The sequence below is a fragment of the Equus asinus genome, chromosome 12 (genome assembly GCF_041296235.1).
Source record: "Equus asinus isolate D_3611 breed Donkey chromosome 12, EquAss-T2T_v2, whole genome shotgun sequence".
Taxonomy (NCBI): domain Eukaryota; kingdom Metazoa; phylum Chordata; class Mammalia; order Perissodactyla; family Equidae; genus Equus; species Equus asinus.
The window spans coordinates 45,699,612-45,722,743 of NC_091801.1; the positions used below are offsets into that span (position 1 = coordinate 45,699,612).

The following is a 23,132-nucleotide window of genomic DNA, read 5'->3' on the forward strand; positions in this document are numbered from 1 at the left end:
GAAGAGTCGAAAGAAAGATTTCTTGGACTCTCAAGACCTGGTAGTAGTGCTCCTTTATTCAGAGGATAGCATGGGAACAGGACCCATGGGCAGTGAAGGGCTGCAAGCATGGAGACAGGACCCATGGGCAGTAAAGAGCTGCAATGGATTGAGGGTAGGGCTAAATTTATAAGGCATAGGTATGTGAGTTATTTCTTTACAAGATAAAGGAAAGATCATGAAAAAAAGCCATTAAAATGATATCAGTGCGGGTGGGGTCTGGTTATTGGGTGGTCGTATAACTTTGGATAAGAATGAGGTCAGATCATGTCAGGACGTCCTGTGCTTCCCAGAGAATGATACAAATCAGTATGTACGGCAGGACACCTTGGGCTTCTCTCCCTCGGGCAGCCTTGATCCTCATCACTAGGATTAAGGACAACAGAGAGATCACTGTGCGATGCAATGACATGGGAAGGCTTCATGGAGGAGAAGGGCTTTGGGCTGGATGCTGAAGGTCAGATAGGCTTTAGACAAGAAGAGCTAAATGAAGAAGGCATCCCAGGCAGGGGCACAATGGAGCAAAACGGGCCAAGTGACACATCGAGTATGTCAGCCACTTCCTTCATCTCCTCCCCTCTGGGGCAGCCTTACTCCTGGAGGAGAATGGATAATACAAAGGTCTTGACTTTGGCTTGGAAGTTTGTTGTTTTGATAGTCAGGGCTGGTTCTGGCAACATGTCAAGTCACTGAAGTTCATTTCCATGATCATTCATATTCCTGTCACCAACCCACCTTCCTTTGCCTGTGCATTCCTGTCAGCTCAGCTAAACAAGCCCCACACTCCCACTCCACGTTGCAAGCCTACAAAATGTGCCTTTTATAGCAGCCTTTTTCTGGTTCTTCTCCCCACTCTCAAAAGCATATCCATAATCATAGTATGTCAAAGCTTAAAGGGAGCTTAGAGCTCATCGTTTTAACTCCTCCTTATTTTATTATGAAGGGATATGCCCAAGGTTAAGCATTATGGACAGAGCCAGATCCTTGCCATGTCCGGTTATGTTCTTTTTCTTCTGCTATGCAACCTGCATTTTTGTCCAACATGCGTTCTGATTATGGCATCAATACCTATGTATTAATCAGGTCTCTTGGAATTTTAATTTTCAGAAACTTAGTGAAACTGACTTAATAAGAGGAAAATGTCTTGGTTCGTGAACTGAAGAGTTTTGGTAGGGCTGAATCCAGGCTTCTAGAAATGTCAGTTGTCTGCTTCTCCTTAACAAGCCTCTACTTTTCTCAGTATGGCTTTGTTCTCAGGCAAATTGCCTACAAATGGTGTCCCAAAGACCTTTATAACACCAGGCTTATGTCCTACCATTTTAACATCCCAAGAAAAACAGAGAAATTTTTTCTGGCAAAAGTCCTACATAGGACTTTCGTTAGATTTACTTGAGTCATTTGCCTGCTTTCATTGTGGTGGGGGGTTGTAGATCTGTGACTATCCAGGACTAGGTATAGTGCCCACTACTAGGTATAGTGGGGTCATGATCAATATCACCCAAACCATGTACTGAAGAGTGGGGAAGAGGTGGTTCCCAAGAGGAAACCAGGCTTCTGTTTTCAAAACAAGGGGAAATGTTTATTGAGCTAGTATGTGTGCACCTGCCCACACATCGCCCCCATACAACCAACCACAAGCTGATGGCAGTTGAAGGTATATTGTATCCCTGATAGCATTTGCCTCTTGTGAAGGACTGTCAATGTTTTAACGTGTATAACGTGGGAATTTTCTGTACCATGGAAAGGCCAGTGAGGTGGCTGGAGAAGGTAGAGATTTGGGATTTTGGAATTTTTCAGGCTCCCCTAAACATAGCACAAAGTAAGTACTCTGTCCACTTGTAAATCTTATCCTGATGGTGGCCCAGGAAATCAGCCTGAGACGAGAAAGTCTCCACTGGTTAACCACATGTGGATAACTGAAAGTTGACACTAGTTAATCGTGCTCCTAACTGTGCATCCGGATGTGTCCTACCTCTTTTCGTACCATATTATTGCTTACCTCACCCATGAGCATAAGCAATGTCTTGTGAACCCAAGTCAAGTAGTGAACATCAGAGAGGAAATTATAACTTTGTGTGTTGGTTGTATTCTTTCTTTCTTTTTCCTGGCCTTTTTGTTCTTATGTATTTGGAGAAAACTTTGGGCTTGTTTGTTAAGTATGAAGTGCTTGCATTCTCTCACCCCGATGCAGTGTGGTGATGGGATACAAGGGGTCCACATTAGAAGGAGGTAAGTGTGGTGAGGGGCACTGTTAGAAGGTAGCACTGTTCAGTGTGGTGGGACTAATGAAGTGTTTCTGGACTGAATTGAATGGAATTTTTCCCTAAGGTCTTTTAAAAATTATTTTCATGTCTGTTTTAACTCCTAATGTTCTCTTATATGATTTCTGACTCATTTGCTTAATGGTTCCATTTGTGTTTAAAAAAGGAACACCAAACCTTCATTATTTACTTTCCCTGATGCTTTTCAAACACCACAGAATTCTGTGAAGCCATCAGAGAGACAGAGGGGGCCAACATTGAACATTCATTTTCGTTACTTTGGCAAAGAATTCTTGAGATAATTCGGCACAGAGGAGCTAGTGCAGGTCTCTGATAGCTGTACCTAGTGCTAATTAACTCACTCACAAAATCTTGCCTGACAACAATTAGTAGAAACATACAGATATATCTAAATACTCCAAGACCTCAGAGAGACCTACACTACTTCCTCTGTGCTGAATTATCTCAAGAATTCTTTGCCAAAGTAACAAAACCAAATCTTTGGAAAGTATTTCAAACCATTTAGAAACATCAGAAGTTTGAAAAACAAAATATTCCCATATATAAATTTGGAGGTGGGGAAGGAACTATGGTCTTTTTTTTTCCTTCGCCATTCTGTTGCTGGCCCCCAGCACAGTGATTAACGGAGAGGAGGTTCTCAGTAAGTATGTGATGAATCAGTGACTTCATCCTTACTTGGTTCTTGAATATCCACAGCTTTAAATGTCATTAGAGCAGGCAAAACAGGGTGATCTCTTTTGTACTGTCATATCTATGAATCCAGCCACATGTGCTTTCTTCCCTTCCTTCCTTCTTCCTTCCTTCTTTTCTTCCTTCCTTCCTTCCTTCCTTCCTCCCTCCCTCCCTCCTTTTTTCCTTCCTTCTTTCTTTGGCTTCCTCACTCCCTTGCTCTCTTACTCCCTTTCTTCCTTCTTCTTTCCTGTTTTCCTTCCAGTATTTAATGAACCCCTACTCTGTGGCAGTGTCCCTTGGGGTACAGAGGTGACTAAGGCTTAGCCCTGCCCTCGAAGAGCCTACAGTTTAGTGAGAGATACACACAAATAAATGGGCAATTTCAATATAGTATGAAAAATATTATGATATAGGAAGTACACAGTATCTAAGGGCCATTTAAGAAGGAGAGCACTTAAAGTACATTCAGGGAATCAGGAAAGGCTTCTCAGAGGAAGTGCCATCTCATCTGAGTTTTGAAGTACAATTTGAGTTAGCCAGACCTGGCTTTCCATGGCTTAGTAGGCCAGATGTGGGGATCATGGTCTTGGATTGAATCTTCCTACTGGGATGAGGTGGGTGTTGGTGGCCACCATCAGCTTCAGGTGCCCAGATAGAGCAAAGTCCAGTAGTCATAGCCTGGTAGTCAAAGAGTTTGACCGTTTGATCGTGGAATTCATAGTCCAGAGAAGCATCCAGATGCTGAGTACCAAGAGGGGAGACAGTAGTACTGGAAGTCTGTCAGAGCTTAGGAGAGACACCTGTATGAGCGTGGTCAGGCACAATTCTCATGCCCAAGACCATGGCACAGCTCAGCCTGCAGAGGGCCTGGGGCTTTAGCCATGGGTGCACCGTGCAGGCCAGGAACCAGGCTGATAGTCCAGTTGATGCCTGTACCTGTAGTCAGTGGCAGCCACCATTACCCACACCTCTAGGAAGTCTCTGTTGAGCTACTCTACCTGCTTCTGAGAAATCCCCTAAGTCTAAGGTTCACTGGATTACAGTGTGAGCATTCCTTATCAGCACCTATTATGTGGCTGGTACTGTGCTGTGCACCGGGGATATAGAGATGAAAGGATCTGGTTTGTTCCTTTAACTGCCAAGCTTGGCCTTTTAAAAAATATATTTTTTTCTGGTACTATTAAAATTTATTTTGCCCAAATAATACATGAAAACTTGCCTTTTAGAAATGTTATACGATACAGAAATATAAAGGCCAAAACATGTTTATTTTTTCCCCTAATTCTAGCTTCTTTCACTAGTGTTAACCACTGATAACCTTTCTTGTGTATATTTCTAGTCCTTTTTCTATGCTCATATATCCATATATAATTGTATCAGTTGGAGTCTCAGCAGGAAACAGATGGTGCATTCAAATTAGGATAATTTGAGTTGAGTTTAATAAAGGGAATATTTACAAGGTATGGGGAGGATGGAGGGAAACCACAAGAGATAATGTGTACTACCCTTAGACATGAAAGGGCACAGAGAGGGAGTGCTTGGGGAAACCTGGACACAGAGAAGTTGCTGCAGAAAGGACCCTCTGCCCAGACCTGTGTGGAGGGATGCAACTAGTCCTCAGGGACCACAGGGAATTAGCTCACTGACCTCCCTCAGTTCTCTCCCCCCTCTCTCCTGCTGAAGCTTCCCATTGATTGAACCCTCCAGGAAGCCAGAGGGCAGGAAAATCTATTGTTACCCTCCACCTGGGTCAGTCTCCTTGGCCAGAGAGCAGGGTCGTGGGTGGATTGGATGGGCAAACAGAAGGTATCCAGTACAAATGTATGCTTTTCACATAGTTTTATGAGCTTTTAGTTTCTTTGCTAACTTGTTACAGAAATGGTATTGTCCTATGGTGTTATTTTGTGTCTTGCTCTCTTGTTAACCTAAACAATTTCTCTTGAGATCTTTTCCTGTCAGTACATGTGGATCTAATTAATTTATTTTAATGACTGTATAGTATTTGACCATATGCTATATCAGAATTCTTAAAATTTTGTATATGTAATAGTTGATATGTACAACAGCACATGTACCATCAGTGTAAATTATGAAGCCTGAAATGAAAGGATCATCTGTAAATTCGCTGTTCAAGCTGGGATCACGAGTGCCGTTGGCTCTCCCTTGGCCTCCTCTCCTAGGCAGTCTCTGTGTCTCCTCACCCTGCAAATGCTAGGCTGAAGTTTTTGTTAATTCCTTTATGTTTTATAAAATAGTTTCCCATATATGTATCTCTAAACAATATATTACATAGTTTTGATTTTTTAAAAGCTTTATAAAACTATTTTAATTGTATATAGTCTTCTATAATTAGAATTTTTTTTTACATAGCATCCATTTTTCTATGCAGCTGTGCTTCACTTCTTTTCACATTTTATAATAATCCATTGTGTGAATACGCCACAGCTTACCTCCCCATTCGACTGGTGATGGGCTTTTGGGTTGATTCCAACTTCTGCTGTTTGAGACAGTGAGCTTATGAACATTTTTTGTCCACGTCTTCTGGCATAGACACGCAGGAGTTGCTCTAGGGCATACACCTAGGAGTGGAATTTCTGGGTCACGAAGTTTACATATATTCGGCTTTGCTAGGTAATGCCAAATTGTTTTCAGCGGGATTGTGCCAATTTACATTCCCACCAGAAGTACGTAAGAGTTCTGGTTGTTCCCTGTCCTCCCCGGTGCTTCGTGTTTTCAGATGTCTTAATTTGTACCACTAATATTCTTTTCAGGGATGCCAAGTGAAAGCTTAATGAGAGTCTGACTCCGTTATCATAATAAATATTTTTAACCTGGCCACCCTAAAAAATGAATTCTACTTTTCTCTGTAAAATTTTTTTTAGATCCATTTTTTTTCTTTTCTTTTCTTTTTTTTTTCTAGTAATTTTATTTGGATTATAATGGTTTACAACATTGTGTAATTTAGGGTGTACACTTCATCCTGCTCACCCCCAGTAGTCTAATTTTTATCCATCACCATACATATGTGCCCCTTTGTCCCTTTCACCTACCTCCCCACCCCCTTCCCCTCTGGTAACCACTGTAAAATTTGTTTTCCCTTTCCTGCCCTATTTGATTTGCCTCATTGTTCCCTGACTGTGACACAGCCTAAATATATTTAAAGGTAGCTGGTATATTGAAAACAACTATGCCAAATGGTCTTTAAATTCTTTCAAATTCTAAAATGAATGTGATTCTGATAGAGTTCCACATGCAAATTATGGTTCATCAGCTGAAGATTAGAGTTGGTCCCATATGGTGGAGTTAACTCACGAAGAGGAAAGAGGAAACCAACAGTTCTCCATGGCCCCCTTTTACCAAACTCCAGACCACCTTGACTTTCACAGAAAACTAGATTATGTGCTCTTTGAAAGGAATTTTGTCTCCCTTCCTGCTTTCTATCTTTCTTTCCTTCTTTTATGTATTCATTTATTGACTAGCTAAAAATCTAGTGAGGAAGACTAATACTACTGTGTAGCTTGCAAATGGTATGATAAAGAATGAATAGATGGCTTCTGGAGTGCAGAGGAGGAAATGTGACCTCTGTATTTCTTGAGTTCACTTCAGTCCCTGGGATGGAGTAGACTTTATGGAGTATTTGTTGAATGAATGAATGGATGAATGAATACTATAAAGAGTTTTCAGTTCTTCACTCATTGTAGTTTAGGAAGAGCATCATGGAGTTGAATTTCCCCTCAACTAATCTACCTTTTATTACTGGAGTTAGTCTCCTTTGGTAATTTAATACTAAAAGCACCTTGTATGATCTCTTGATTGATTTCTTCAGGAGATGTAAAACAGTCTATCCGTTTATTTTACTTTTTTAAGGAAAACCTTTTGCATTCTTTCAAGCACTCCATCTTCTTTCCCCAAATCTTGGGAACTGGCATTAGCTCTTTATAATGTGCCAGCATGCTTTCTCCTTCTACCATACAAGTAGGAGCTAGTAATCACCCAGTGTTTCTCTGACCTAGAAAAGCTGAGAAATACACATTAATGAAAACACAAGGACTTACAAAATTGCTCTCAGACCTCTGCCGTAGAAGCATGGCTGGAGCTTGGTAATCAGCTGGATGGAATGTAGATAATGGACGGAGTGAGGTGCTGCTGCTTCAGATAGGATTATGTAACTTTGAAATCAGGAAGCACAGTCAGTGGGGTAGGGGAGAATTGCTTTTAACAAGCTGCTGGGATTGGCTGAACTTGTGCTGGCCTTGCCTTCTTACTATTATAATCTGGATATTCTCATTTGTATACTTTATTTGCATTCCAGAGCTCAGCTGAATTTGCCTGGGTCCCTAGTTCCTTCAATCTTTTGTCCTGGCTGGCTTGCGTGTAAATCAGCTTCAGACTTTCAGCTGCCCATATGTTGCCCCAGTTCACACTCTGTAAAGAGTTCTTTCTTTGTAGGCTCCTTTCCAAAGCATAGCAGTGTATCTTAACACTGGACAATATGGTTGCTATTAGTAGTAGTGAGTTGTTATTGAGTATCAGTATGGGGTTGAGTAGATGGAGTGATTGGGATGGCTCAGGACTGAGGATTTCCCAGCTAGCACACTGTGGGATTGTGGATGTAATGTCACCACTTGGAGGTGGAACCAGGAATAGGGGACCAAGCCACTCCAGAGCTCCTATTCCACTCCTGCCAGAGGTAATGTTTCCGTTTTCTACTACTGATGTCACAAGCATAACTGAGAACTATGGTCCCCAAACCATTGGAGTGAAAGTTGTAGTACTATTCTGTGCTCTGTACAGTAGTGGAGTAAGCACAGTTTCACAGCTTTACATACATTGTGCATCAGTATGTCCTCTTCTCATGCCTATGGATCAAATATAATAATCTTTATTTTATTAAATATAGAAATGCAAGAAAACATTAAAAGGCAGATAACATTGAAAGAGGAAGACGTTTAGCCATTCAAGCTTCTGTTGAAATATTGAATTTTTTAAGTGGAGATATATGTGCTAGAATGCTTTATTATCCTTATCCTTTCTCCTTTTCCTTTTCTCTAGAGAAGATAATTTATTTTGCAGTGTCTAATAACTGAGAGAGGTATATACTATTTTATAATTTAGAGAAACAATTTGGCTACTCTCGTTAGCAGAACCTAAAATAGCATTGTCTTTCCAAAGACTGCCTAACTTGATTTCACAAGTAAACCACAAAAAGCAGTTGTTTGGTACATTTTCTAGAATCCATTCTCTTCTTTCATCCCAATGAGGCAGGGGCTGAGTTGTTGTTTTGCAAACCTTACTGTCTTAGCCTAAACTTCTATAATTGCTTTTTAAATGGAAATTTGACAATCTTACCAGAAACCACATTAAGGAAGGAATCCTACAAAGGCAGTTTCCTTGGAGCCAAGGTCTCAGGGTGGCCAGCTCTGCCCAGTTGCCTCCTTTGATCCCAGTATGATTTCTAGAGTTGGGTTCTCTGTTTAAGGCCAGAGTAGAGTGCCAGGGATGAAGCAAATGAAAGGGATCCTTGGGGTGTAAGAGAAGTAAGCCAGAGATCAACCAATCTACAGTTCTTCTATCGAACATAAAAGATACATCACCATCAACACAGATTTATGGCTCAGTCCCATAGCCTGAGTTGAATTTCCTGGAGTGGTTCTCAAAATTTAACATGCACAGGAATCATCTGAGTGCTTAATGAAAATATAGATTCCTGGGACCCATGCTCAGATCCAGATTTAGTAGGTCTGGGGTGGGATTCAGGAATCTGCATTTTTACAGATCTCACATATGATTCTGATGCTGGTGATCTGAAGACCACACTTGGAGAAACAACAGCCTTGTACCTCTTGTCATCCCTTCCCTTTGGCACTTTGCCTCTGTTCAGGAAGTGACTTTGAATATGACTGTTTTAGTGTCACCACTTGGAACTGGAACCAGAAATTACTGTGATGTACTTTTATCTAACCTAGTAGAACTCTATCTTAGGGGACTTTAGGTACATTACTTACTGAAGAGTTGGCTTTCTGGATGGCTCCTACTGAACCCATATAATGTCCAGTGATTTGTACGATTGAAAGCTGGAGTCAGTCACTAGCCTTCCAGACCCACCCGAATCCTCTTCCTTTGGAAAGCCCTCTAGTACTCCAGTGTAAAAGAAGAGATACTCCTAGGCAGGAATTGTAGCTAGGAGAGCTGAAAGACCTGGAAGTAAATTATCAAGAATTTGGAAGCTTTCCCCTGTATCATGATTGGACATATTTTCATAAATCTACATAAACCACTGAAATAATAAAAATAATACAAATAACTTATAATTGACTACCATAGGCCAGGCCTTGTCCTATGTGATTTACATATATTCAGCTAAGCCTCATAATAACCAATACTTTAAGTATTATTATTATTATCCTCCTTTTATAGATAAGAAACCAAGGCACAGGAAAGTTAAGTAACTTGCAGTAATAGGCAATAGCAGTCCGGCCTTCTTGGTTTTTGTATAAGTTCAAATGAAACCATTGATGAAACCAGGAATCTGAAGAAGACTTCTTTCTCCAAAGAGAAAGGAAATAAATTCAGGAAGGGCATGATAGGGGCACAACACGACAACTTGTGAGAAGTGTTGTGGCTTTTTTTTTTTTAAGTTTTTCAGAAATATATCTAGGCATGGTAGCTGCAGCCTTTAATTCATATTGAGGTTAATTCCAGGACTTCTATTGTCACTCCGTATTTGACAACGTAATAGTTACTTGTGTCACTAAACCTTTTAGGCTGGAAAGTTTTGTACATTAGTAGCTGTTAAAGATCTTATTGCAGAAATTACTGTCACAATTATGGAAGCCCTAATTTAACCCACATTGATCATAATATTTTTCTGGCATGGTCAAGAAGTTTTTTCTGATTCAAGTAGCTTTATAAAGCATATTTAAAGGCTGGCTTCAATCTCTCTGGAGTCACACAGCCCTCCTGTTAGTCCTGCTGAAATCCCTTTTGAGGATTTCTTTTTAGTGTTCTGGAAAGAAAAGTTAGGAAGACAATTGACATTGCTAAGTACTGAAATCCAGAGTCCCGTCTATGATCAAAACGTCCCCTGGACCCACCAGCCAAGAGTGCAAAGGTGGTCTCATTACCATTAGTGCCCAGGTTTGCATCCTGTGACCCTTGCTGGAAGAGCCCAGGTCTCTAAGCCTCCCTGCCAAGTCCCTTCTGGGCAGTTCTCAGACTTCCCAGTGGTATAGCCATGTTCTCAGTCTCAAGCTTGTTTGTGATCGTCTGTTCCTGTTTCCTTCTTAGTATATCTGTAGATAATAAAAGTTTAAGCATATAATCAGTGATAGTGAGGAACAGAGCCCTATGCTTTACCATTTCTTTCTGAGAAGTGGCTTTATAAAAAAGGACTGGTGCAAAATTCCTTCTTCTAGAGGTGTGGAGTTTTTCATATGTCAACCAGCTGTAACCTTTTGAAGGTTTAATGAAATCAGCAAATATAATCCAATGTACGAGAGTGGATGTGAATCAAATCTATTATTGTTGAACAAATGGCATTAATTTCCAGTGCTCATGTGGACCTGAGTTCTGAAATATTTGTTTGAAGAATGTCAGGCTGCTCATTGCTTTAGAATATCTGAGCAGCTTGCCAGTGTACTCTTTTTAAATAGTTGTACTTCTAAAAGGTTACTGTGTGTGCATATTACTCTTCAACTTTAAAAATTTTTTCAGTGGCATGAATAGTGGAGAAATACCTCGAATTCCTCTTTTTAATGAATTGCATTTCCTAGAGGGTATAAAAATTCTCCTTCGCTTTCAGCAGTACCCTTAGGCTGAGGGACTCACTTTACACCCCAGGGCTTGTTGTTCTGTCACTGGTGGAGAAGTTCTCTTCAGTGCCCCTCAAAGTTTATGGAATTAGATCTCTAAAAGCTAATATCTCCTATGTCTGGTGTCAGCCCCCACTACAGGGAGAGGGCTCAAGGGAGAACGAACACTTGCTGAGTGCTCTAAGATGCTGGAGATTAGACGATGAGCAAGGTGCCCATGGGCCCCACCCTCTTGGTGGTCATGGTTGCCATTCAGCAGGGGTCAGTGTGGGCAGAGAGCACAGAAGTCTCCAAAGTGGGCATGGCAAGGTCCATAAGGATGTTGGGAAAAAATATAAAACTTAGGTTTATCTCATTTTACATTTCTATTGTTGTGGATGTTTCATAAGGCACACAGTATGTTGGTGTTTTGAAGCATTTTTTATAATGTTATGTTTACGCACATACACAGATTTGCTTCAGGCCTGTCTGTTCTGTTCCACTGCTCTTAGCTGATACCTTTAAGAAAGATTGACAACTATATTTTAAAAATCTAATCTATCTAGTCAGAAAATTGATTCAATCAGAACATTCCATAAATGATTTGATTGAGCAAGTTTTTTTCTCAAGATGAAAGAGTACCCAGCAGCATGATTATTTTTTGCACCTATATCTAATTTAGCACCTCTTTCAAGTTAGATTTGAAATTGGAGGAACTTACAATACATTTCTGTAAAATAATCTGTTGTAAAGGTACAATATTCCATTTCTTACTAAAACACAAAACACAGCCCTCTTCGTTGCCTTGTTCACCAGTCCCCATTTTGTCCTACTTGCCCTGTGTGAATTTTTCCTTCATTGGTTTCCACATGCTTCTAAACTGCATCCTCTTCTTGAGGAAAGTCTCCACGCTGTTCGTTTGTTTTCAGCTTCCCCTGAGTTTGCTCCCTGCCCATCACTCTTGACACTGAATTGTAGTCAGCCCAAGTGATTTCCAGGTGACTTGCTTTCAGCAGTGGCTGCTCATTTCCTGCACTGAAGAGTCCTGGGGGCATGCTGACCAGTTGATGCTACCAGTGCCACAGAGTGTCCCATGAGGGCTGCTTTCCAAGTGACTGTGAAAAGATATGTCTCTGCTTATATCCCTTGGTTATCCAACTCCTCTTCCGTTTGGTCCTACCTTCAATGCTCAACCCTTCTCCAAATTTCCCTGGCAGATAGATTTTTCAAAAAATGATCCTTCCCTTTTGGTTCCCTTCCATGAGACTTCTATAACAGATATTCACATTACTTTCCTTCCCAAAACAAAATTATTTGATGACTGTCTATGGTTAGAAAAATAATTCTATAAAACCACATTTTAGTTTGCTATATTGAATCTTTCCTGGGACTTCTAGATCTAATATGTTGCATTTCACTACTTGAAAGGGAATTACCATCATCATTTCCAGATGGATTGTTTTAAGTATTTAGTAATTTCCTTAGTTTCCTAAATCAGCATGCCCATCCATAATTCCTAAATTCAAATTAAACCAGTGTTTCTGGCACCTCAAGTATTTTCTAGATGGGCTCCCTGATTCACTATTCTGCTTAATGCTAACAGGTTGTTGTGAGAAAAGACTTAAACGCTCAAACTCATTCTGACCCCTAGGTCTTTCCACCAGCTGTTCCCTTTGGTTGGAGTTCTGTTTCCTAGATCTTCATGTGGCCAACTTTTTTTTTTTTAAGCAGCTGTAGAGCAGCTTTTTTTTTTTAAAGATTTTATTATTTCCTTTTTCTCCCCAAAGCCCCCCCGTACACAGCCGTATATTCTTCGTTGTGGGTTCTTCTAGTTGTGGCATGTGGGACGCTGCCTCAGCGTGGTCTGATGAGCAGTGCCATGTCCGCGCCCAGGATTCGAACCAACGAAACACTGGGCCGCCTGCAGCAGAGCGCGCGAACTTAACCACTCGGCCACGGGGCCAGCCCCTTCATGTGGCCAACTTTTACCATTCAGGTTTCAACTCACACTTGACTTTCTTTTTTTTTTTTTTTTTAAAGATTTTATTTTTTCCTTTTTCTCCCCAAAGCCCCCCAGTACATAGTTGTATATTCTTCGTTGTGGGTCCTTCTAGTTGTAGCATGTGGGATGCTGCCTCAGCGTGGTTTGATGAGCAGTGCCATGTCCGTGCCCAGGATTCGAACCAACGAAACACTGGGCCGCCTGCAGCGGAGCGCACAGACTTAACCACTCGGCCACGGGGCCAGCCCACACTTGACTTTCTTGCAGAGGCCTCTTTCTGACCACTGAGCCCCTCACCATTCTCTGATGCATCATTTTATTTTATTTTTTCAAAGCATCTGTCACTGTCTGGAGTTATCTTTGTTCATTTTGTCATCACCTGTCTCCCAACTGGAATGTAAGTTCAGAAGAACAGAGGCCTTATCTGTTAAGTTCATTGCTCTATCGCCAGCACACGCCTAAGTATGGTATCTGGCACATAGTAGTTTGATAAATGCTTGCTGAATGCATGGGAAGAACATTTTGGAACTGCCGGATAAAATAAGATTAAACAGGTTTCTCTAGAGTAGTATATACTGGTATATCATTTTTCGAATAGATAGATAGATAGGTAGCTGGGGAAGCATGGAAAGAATGGAGTATGCCCAGATTAACTTGAGGTGTAGTGATTTACTGCAAGCATACAAAGACATATGAATAGCAGGTACATAATTTACTTTTTAGTCTTATAGTAATTAGTGGTCCCTATACTTTAAAGACTGCGTTATAGAGTAGGCTTAAAGAAGAACCAAGATGAACTCCAGAGGGTGCAGGAAACTCCTGCCTCCCTTGTCCCCCTCTCTGTGTGTCCCTACTTATCACCATCCAACGCAACTCACCCCTCTTATGCAGGTTTTGGATCCAAGCCAGCTTGGCTACTCATGTCTGATTATCTGTGTTACTTTGACTTAGGACTGATTTTGGTATAATTATTTATAACTATGGGAGCAGAGTTGGTTTCTCTTGACATACATGGCACAAGCCCTAACAACTCTATGCAGAAAGAATTGCTGAGGCTGCTTTCCTAAGGAGAAACCTATGGGCAGGGCAGGTACTTAATGCTTCAGGGTTCCTGTCTGGTACAGAAGGCAAAATGGAACACAGTCCTATATTTCTGTTTTGTTATTGTTTTTGTTTCTTAGATTGTCGAGTATTTCACTGGTAGTGCAATGGTGTATATATAAAATAGAAATAAGTAAACTGTGGTGCTTGAGTACAGCGCTGTTAGGCTTCACAGATAAGGGGAGTAAAGCAGGAGTAAATGAGACAGTGTGCTCATCTTCTGCTCAGCATAATTCTTTAATCTTTAGGCAACAAGCTGGGTTGATCATTCAGAGTGCCTATCTACATGAACAAATATACAGAACCCTCCCTGTGTATAATCAGAATTATTGTGGATTTTATTTTTTCATAGAGAATCACTAACTTATATTTGACATTTTGGACCAAACATAGGATATTGTTTGTATGTTTGCTTTTTCAAGAGTGACTAATTCACCTTATGACAATATATTATATAGATGGATGGGAATAATAAGCCCACTTTTTACCTTTATTGGCTGTTTGTTTTCTAATTTTATCTATTGAAGTTGGAGGAAATTTGCATCATACTTAATAATTTGTTTGATAATATCACATTGTATTCATAAATAAGATTGGTCTATAATTTACTTTATTGTACTGTCCTTGTCTTGTTTTGTTATCAGGTAATACCTTGATAAATGAGTTGGCTTAATTTGGGGATTTTCTATTCCTTTAATTTGGGCGAAACTCACCTGGAAAACCTATTGAGTCTGCTGTTTTAGTTTGTGTGTGTGTGGGAAGGAGAGAGAGTACTTTCTGATTCTTGATTGAGTTTCTTGATGTTTATTGATATTTCCAGGTTTTCTATTTCTTCTTGTCAATTTTGGCAATTTTTCTTTTTCTAGGGAATTAGTCCTTTGACCAACCTAAGCGTAATTTAAAAATTATTATACAATCTTTCCATACAACTAATTTAATCTGGAGTAGAGGTTTTATTCCAGTTGTTGCTTTTATTGACATTTTTAGCACTATACTTCATGTGTTTTGGAATTTTGGTTTACTGACTCGTTTCGAGTAGGATGTTTTTAAATTCAGTTTGTATTCTCTTTTCTTCCTCTGGGATCACTGTTCTCTCTCTCTCGAGGTTTCATGATTGCTTTCACTTGGGCTTCAACATTGCCAGTCCAGAAGCAGGTTTCATTATGTTGTATCAGCCATCCTTGACAGTGGTGATAGCCAGGATCACGTATTCTGTTACAAAGCCATTGGGTGGCTTGATTCAATGCCTGGTTCTGATTCATGTCTCTGTCCGTTTCTCCTCCACAGGCTCAAACTTTTTATAAAGCTGTATCTCTTGCCATATTTTTTTTGTTTTCACCCTCCTCTTGTGAGCCCAACACCCTTGCTTGCCTTCACACAGTTAACCTGGTTTAGGTTACCCTATCTCCAGTGGAGCGATTTTAGATAATGTCTGCCTATAAGAACAGAATGCCCAGTAGTCAGTGCTGGCTTCTGGATCTGGAGCCCTGCAGGTCCCCTGGCTTCAGACCCACTCACAGCCTTGTGATTCTAATCCATTTCTAGTCCACAGAGATGCTTATCTAGTTTTTGGAGCCAAACTGCTGGCTTTTGGTTTTCGTATTTTATATTTCATCTCTAATTGCCACATGTTCAGAGCAGAAGAGGCTCATGAAAGTATGAATTTGCTGTACTACATTCACCAGAGTCTCATAATGAATTTTTTTTTTTTTTTTTTGCTGAGGAAGGCTGGCCCTGAGCTAACATCTGTACCCATCTTCCTCTATTTTATATGTGGGATGCCTGCCACAGCATGGCTTGCCAAGCAGTGTTAGGTCCGTACCCAGGATCCAAACCAGCGAATCCCAGGCAGCTGAAGTGGAACCTGCAAACTTAACCACTGCACCACTGGGCCGGATCCTCATGATGAACTTTTAAGCATTACTTTATTTCTGGTCCTAATTTCTTGCCCATAATTCTGTATAGTTCTGACCTCTGAAGACCACGTTAAAGATTATTCTTTTTTTAATTTACTCATTGTTTATACTCGTGTCTTAGAGAAAGGGAGTTACATTATATGGTAGTTGAGAGTAAACTTCTTCAATGAGTTTATGTGACTAAAATTGTAAAGACAAAGTAATTAATTGGAAATTTGTTTTAATTGTGCATTGATCACAAAAAATATATCGTTTTCTTTAAGGGACTAAACTAGCTTAATTCTGAGTCACATTTTATTACTAAACAGAAACAAATCAACTCAAGTTGGTTTGTTGATTTTCTACTGTATTTCAAGTCTTGTGAGAAACACACATGAGGGAACTAAAAAGGTTTCTTCCGTTAGGAGAGGATGTAGTGTTTCTCAGTCCACTGTTTCTCAGCTGAGGCATGGGGATGGAAGGCATACTTCTCCCTTCTCCCCAGGAGTCAGGGATGGGAGGCTGCAAATTCCGCATGCTGTCTCCCCCTCCCAGCCCAGTACCACTAGGGGAGTGTATTCTTTGCCCCCGACTGCTTGAGAATTACCATCAGAGAGAGCCACTTTTATTAAGAACAGACACTGTATCAATTGGGCATTCTGATAACAATAAAACATATAATTAAATGCTAAGATGGATTAGGAAACTAGATGGACTGAGCATGACTGGGTGCCAGGCAATGCATTAGGCCCTTTCCTTGCAATTGCTGTTATATCACCTGAGGGCAGTTGTTAAGGTCCATTTTTAGATACATGGAAAAGGGAGCCCAGAGAGCCCAAACAGCTTGCTGAAAGTTCCTTGTAAGTGGGAGAGGTAGGCTTCAAATCCTGGCTCATCTGCCTGTAAAGCCAATGGTCTTAACTACTCTGTTGCAAGAAGGACAAAGACAGTGTTGAAACATGGCTACCTTAGTGCTGTTTACTGAACGAACATATGGAGATTAAAATTCATAAGTTGTTATAGAGTTGAAAGAGACAAAACAATGCTCCTTTGACAGGTCATTTAGTTTTTTCTCTGATCTTTAAACAATGCTACACTTAAATTTGTCCACAATAGCATAAAAAATTGATATCTGTCCTTGAACATCCACTCCCCATTCTTGGCGATCTTTATACCTTCCCCACAGAGATTAGACTCAAATGTGATGTCAGGATATGTTTTTTGTTCTCAGCTTAAACTTCTCATTTCTATGTGAAATATGCCAGACTTTTGATGCTTTCTCCAAGCCTCTGTTCTGGACTCTCACCCTATATTCTATGCCCTCCTAGAAAGAAAACCATTGTGTAGCCAGTCTTGCCAACTTTTGCCAGTAAATGCAATTGACAGTGGAATAATTCATTAGATTAGCCATTTCCAGGGCAAAACTCACCTCAGGTGCATGGGAAGCTTCAGTTCAAACAATTGAATACATTTTCACCCAGTGCTACCTGCTTACCTAGTAACTCCAAGTTATTTAGAGAGGGCTGTGTATTTGTGATTGCTTGAGCTGTAACTTTTTTTCACTTTGCAACCTATTATTGATATGAAAATGTAACTTAGCTATTTCATGACATATGGATGTTTTCAAATGGAATAAGTTCATGCTGTTTTAAATTAGGCTCACCAAACAACCTTTTTAGAATGTTTGTCATATTTCTAAATAACATGTGCTTGTGATTGATTCTCCCTCTAATTCAAACTGGCAGCACATACTACCCTAAACCTGTGCCTGCTGAAGCAGTCTGTATAATCTACTTATGCTCTCCAACTTCCCAAGTGAGTCTTTCCTAGAGAGAATTGTTTGCAATGTTTGAGGTCATCTTAAAATAATTATGGTATAATCAATAATGGCAACCATTTAAGCAGTTCATGCTCTGTGCCAGGGACTATGGCAGTGATGAACATGTTATGTCATCTCATTTAATTCTCACAACATACTTCAAAGGTAGGTTATTCCTACTTTACAGATAGGGAAACATTATTTAGAGAGGTTAAATAACTTGCCCATGTCAAGCTGATAGGGATAAATTGTTGAGAGAACTCATTAGACTACGGGTGTAGGCAAAAAGTAGCAGGTTAATTTTGAGCATAGTCAAGTGAAAGGTAATGCATTAGAGAAAAGCAATGAAAATAGTCTCTGCACTGTTTTTATGAAGCAGGCAGAGGGAGGTGATGGAAATAACCCTTGGCTCTGGGTCCCAAGTGCTGGGTTCTATTTTCAGGCCCTGCTGCTTGGGCGAATCACTGTGCTTCTCTGTGTAAAAGCAGAGTGTTGGCCATAATCTTCTAAGGTTATTGTAGCTGTAATAGGGTGTGGATGTAAGAGCCTGAAAAGGAATCCAGAGTCATTGTAGATTTCTTAATTTATATGATTCTATGCAATTAAAGAGACCAAGTAAATTCTGGGAACTATCGGAAAGATTGTTTCTATATAATACACAAAAAATTATGGTATCTATATATTGCAAGTTTGATTGCTAAATCTTCAAAATCTAGTGGAATTGTAGAAAATTCAGAAGGAACCATCAAATCGTATGATGAGATCATTATAATGCATGTAGCAATCTTCACCCTGCAAAGAAAAAAAATGCTTCATTTAGAAATGTCTACAAAGCCATGATTTTTATGTATGAAGTACTTGAGAAGGTAATCTTAGGACAGATAAAGGGAAGTACCATGTGAGAGTGATAAACTAGTGGAATTTTCTACCCATGTATGCAGAAATTAGAAAAAATTTTGAGAACATTTAAGCAAATGAAGAAATGACAATCCATCATGGATTATCAAAGGAAACTATAAGATGTGGTGTTCATCCCTAAATGTTAATACTGACAGTGATCATATTTATTACGCCCTCCCACAGTGTGCCCCTAGGTTCCAATGGAAGTTGATACAGCATGGCTCCAATTCAAGAAGGCAAATTTTAAGCTATAAAAAGTTCTTTTCAGTATGGTAAATTTCCTTAAAAATAATATTACTAGAAATGTAATCTAAGAATTTTATTTTGGGTCGAGTTGAACTAAAAACATGATAGTAGAAATTTATAGTAGAAAAACAATATTAGTATCACAGGAAAACATTAATAGCTCCTTCTCACTGAATAATGACCAAGATAAGCCCACTTTCCCTTTTGGAATCATCGAATCTTAGAGTGGTCAGTGCCCTTGGAGATGATCTCACTCAGTGCCCACCTCCTGCTCCCACCACCTACTCTCACCTCAGGTCAAATATTCATTCTTTACTTAACAAATGTTCCTTCCACCTCTGCTTGAACACTGCCAGTATTTGGCAGCCTACTCCTCTGAGGAATACTATTCCCTTGCTGGACCTCTCAGATTTATTCTTCTACTGAGCCTAAATCTACCTGCATATACCCTCTACTCACTGCCTGGTGACACCTTCTGGACACAGTTACTCCCCTTGTGTATACAGCATCTAGACTTTTGAAGCCTTCTCTTGCTCAGGGTAACATTCAGTTGGTCTCCAAACAACGCTATTTCCAGACACTATAAAATCCTGACAGCTCTTCTCTGACCACAGTCTGTTTTCCAGAAGGTCTCCTTAGGTATCTGGGTAGAAAAAAGGGAGGGATAAAGTGTTTGATTAATTAAAGTGGGAGTGCTACTTCACATAATCAGAATCGCAATTTCTGCCAACAAACCCTAACATTTTATTAACTTTTTCCATAGTGGACACACTGTTAGCTCAATATGCTTAGGCCCACTTGAATTTTCTTGTTGTTCTCAGATGAACTGCTATCAACCCACCATCTCAAAGTTCAGTGTGTACCTTCATATTCATCCCTGCTGAATATCTTGTTGGCTAAAATCTATTATTTCTGCTTCAGGATATTTTGGAATCTTGATTATTTGGTTGAACACAGTAATGATTCATCTAATAATTTTATCATCTTAAATTTATAAGCATGTTTCCAAGGTATTGATGGAAATGTTGAATAAGATTGTACCAAGGCTGAGTTAAGGTGAGCAAGTGCTAATGATAAGAATTTAGTGAGAAATATAATTTAGTGAGAATTGTACTTTGATGCTAGTATTTCTTTTAATCTTGCTCTAATTTTATAACCTATTAAAATATACTGTTTGTGCTAATAAATACAAGTTAAATTAATAAACACTTATTTTTATTAGCATTTTTCTTTTTTCAGAAAATGCACAATTGAGAGGAAAGAGTTCACTTTCCATCCTTTCCTCCTACCTTCCTTCCTTCCTTCCTCTATTCCTTCCACAATGTGACAATAATGTTGCAATATCCATTGATGGAGAAAGTGAGCATTCTTTTATCATGATTTTATTTTAAGTAATTGCATTTTGGAGAGAGGAAAGCTAAACTATTCATTATTCTTTGTGGTCTCTGTTAAGTTCTGAAAATTACCTTGTATTCTCATTATGTCCTTTTTTTGATAGTCATTCCTCACAGACTTTCAGGCTGTACGGCCAATTTTTATTCCTTTCTGTCCAGCAGGTCTGCCCTTATCAAGCATTATGACATTCAAGCTCCTTCTGCCCCTTATCCTTGAAGTTCACTTTTAAGAGGACAGAAAATGTTTTCTATGCTATGCAAAGCATGACCATGCTTCAAGTTAGCTTTGGAATTAGAAGAAATCACTTTTAGACTACCCTTTTTGAGGTGTGATGCACAAACATTATAAGGTTAATCAACCTTTTAGCTATTAGTGGCTTTTGATTCTTGTGAGATTAAAATTGTCATTTCTCTTTTTCATGCAGATGTGTTATTTGACTGAATATTGAAGTTAAGCTTAAATTTGTTATATTTTAGGTGGAAAGGAACAGATTTTCATTTTGGGCAAATATGCATAATATACCCTTTTCTCTGGATCTCACAGCGCTTACATTAGGTACAATACTAGTTAAGATGTCTATTCTGACTTTTTTCCCTAGGACAAGTAAATTCAAATAAAAAATAAGACAGGGGCCGGCCCCCTGGCCGAGTGGTTAAGTTCACGCACTCTGCTTCAGTGGCCCAGGGTTTTGCTGGTTCAGATCCTGGGTGCAGACATGGTACTGCTCGTTAGGCCGTGCTGAGGCTGCATCTCACACAGCAGAGCCAGAAGGACCTCCAACTAGAATTCACAACTATGTACTGGGGGGCTTTGGGGAGAAGAAGAAGACGAAAAAGAAAAGAAGATTGGCAACAGATGTTAGCTTAGGTGCCAATCTTTAAAAAAAAAAGAAGGCTAGGCCGGTGTAGCTTTCCTTTAAAAAAAAAAAACACAGAATAAGGATTAGTGGCCAGATAATATTCACACAAGGATGCAGGAAAATAAAATGTTCAGTATATGCAACAACCCCTTCCTAAAACAAAATATACCAATGAAAATTTGGTTTGTTCCTAGAGTCTGAACACAGAGATTATTAGCTGAAATGACCTGGCTTAGTGTGTGAGGTCAAAAGTAATCAGAGGATTAAAGACCAGAAAGTACTGTGCTTGGCGAGCAAACCTGCTGCTTGTGCAGACATGGAGCCTTTCTTTCAAAGTAAGCTTGGTTCCTTGACACTCTGTCCTGAAACTAAAAATTAGATCATTGAAAGTCCTCTATTGGGATGTCTGTAACATTATTTGACTGTCTTTTGTTTAAGCTCTAATGTATGCGTCAAAATTAAAGTTGTCTTCAAGTGTTGACATCATAGGAAACCATGCAGCTACCCAAACTTCACTCCCAAGTCCTGGGACTTGGATTGGTTGCCTCCCGACTCCGCATTACTACTGTGGTCCAGGGACATGGCAGGCAAGAGCCAACAGAATAACTTCGATGTTTGAGGTAGAAATAATACTTTAGGTAGCTCTTATTTAAACTAGATAGGCTATCATGGCTGGGTAGTATTTTTCAGGACCCCTTTCCACTTCTCAGCTTACTTAGTCTTAGCAACATCCATGATGACATCAAGCTAGTACACATCAGAACATGGCGAAACAATTTGTTTTAACTTTGTTCTGTGAACCTCAGCAACCTGACCCAAGCCTGGGTTCACATCGTGACCTGGGTTTACTTTCTCTTTTCATCTTCTGCCTTTCCCAAAGCTGCTTTGCAATCCTCCTCCCTTCTACTCTCTCTTCTACTTCACCTCCTCTTTTTTGTACTAGTCATCGTTTTGCTTCTCTCCCTCCTTCTATTCTCCCTCCCTCTTTTCTCTCTCCCTCTCTTTCTCCCTTCTTTCTTCTTTCTTTTTCTAATCATTCACAATCAAACTAACTAAAAATCTTCCATCCTCAAGCCAAATTTCTTTTTATTAAGGAGAAACTATACAAAAGTAAACTTATATACCAAGCCACGTTAATTTGGCTTTCTCTTTATGGAAACTGGTGGTAAAGGAGGAATTATTGTATGGTCTCCCAGGGACTGTCCTTTTTAAAGTGACTCATTTGAATAGGTAAAACTCTGATCTGTTGTTTAGTTTTTTCTAATGGCTTAACAGATAGGTCCAGAACTGGAGGCTGCAGAATATTGTATAGATGGAAGCCTTCAGCTGATTTTGCAGATTGACTTCTGTAGAGAATATTAAGATCACAGAAGGTTAAATAATTGAGAAACTTTCCAGAATCAATAGACAAACAAGCATCAAAAAGAATACTCTCAGCTTCATAGGCTTCTGGGATTTTAGAAACTATTAAGGACCAAGAAGAATTCTTTAGCTTATAAACCTAAATGGCAAAAAAATAAATTAAAAAAAAAAATTTCTTTTGGTAGGAAGCACCTAGGCCCCCATTTTCTATAAAGAAAGATTGATGATATCTCTATGAGCTTGTCTAAATTGAACCATGGAAGAGTCTGTAGGTATCAAATGCTTCTATTCTCTCTTTTTTTTAATCCTACACACCATGCATAACAAAAGCCTAGAACACAGTGGTGAGTGTATAGTTGTAAGAAAAGAGAAGTTATAGCTGTACCCTGCACCGTAGTTGGATTTGACCATGGGAAAGATGATCCTTATTGAAAAAAAAGTTGCCTAAACTCTCAGTCTGCCTCTCCTCCCCTGAGGAAATTCAAACACAGTGTTGCAAGTCAACTCTTGTGCTCCTCCCGTCCTCTCAAGTGAGACAACTTATCCCATGGTTGCTTAGGCCAAAGGAGAAGGAATTCAGGAGCATGGTTCTTTCACTTAAAAGAATCTCATCTCTAGTTTCAAGCAGTCCTGACTTCTGGATGAAACCCAATTGCCTCCATTTAATCAGAACGATTTTTTTCCATAGATATTCTCTGCTGTGCCCCAATACGCAAATCAATGTTTAATCAATTTCAGCCATTTCTTCCAATTACACTGTAATCATATTT

General features: G+C 39.6%; 1 protein-coding gene and 1 long non-coding RNA gene across 7 annotated transcripts in view; one reads left to right on the forward strand and one right to left on the reverse strand.

The window, feature by feature from the left end:
- Positions 1 to 23,132, forward strand: part of CPQ (carboxypeptidase Q) — a 460,617-nt gene that overhangs the window by 282,087 nt on the left and 155,398 nt on the right. The gene's annotated exons all lie outside the window — the stretch shown is intronic.
- LOC139039915 (uncharacterized) overlaps positions 12,594 to 23,132 on the reverse strand; it is a 78,362-nt gene continuing 67,823 nt past the window's right edge. The window contains exon 3 of one of the 2 annotated variants that reach the window (XR_011493276.1): positions 12,594 to 18,392. This is a non-coding gene — a long non-coding RNA (uncharacterized lncRNA). The other variant, XR_011493277.1, reaches the window with a different exon arrangement.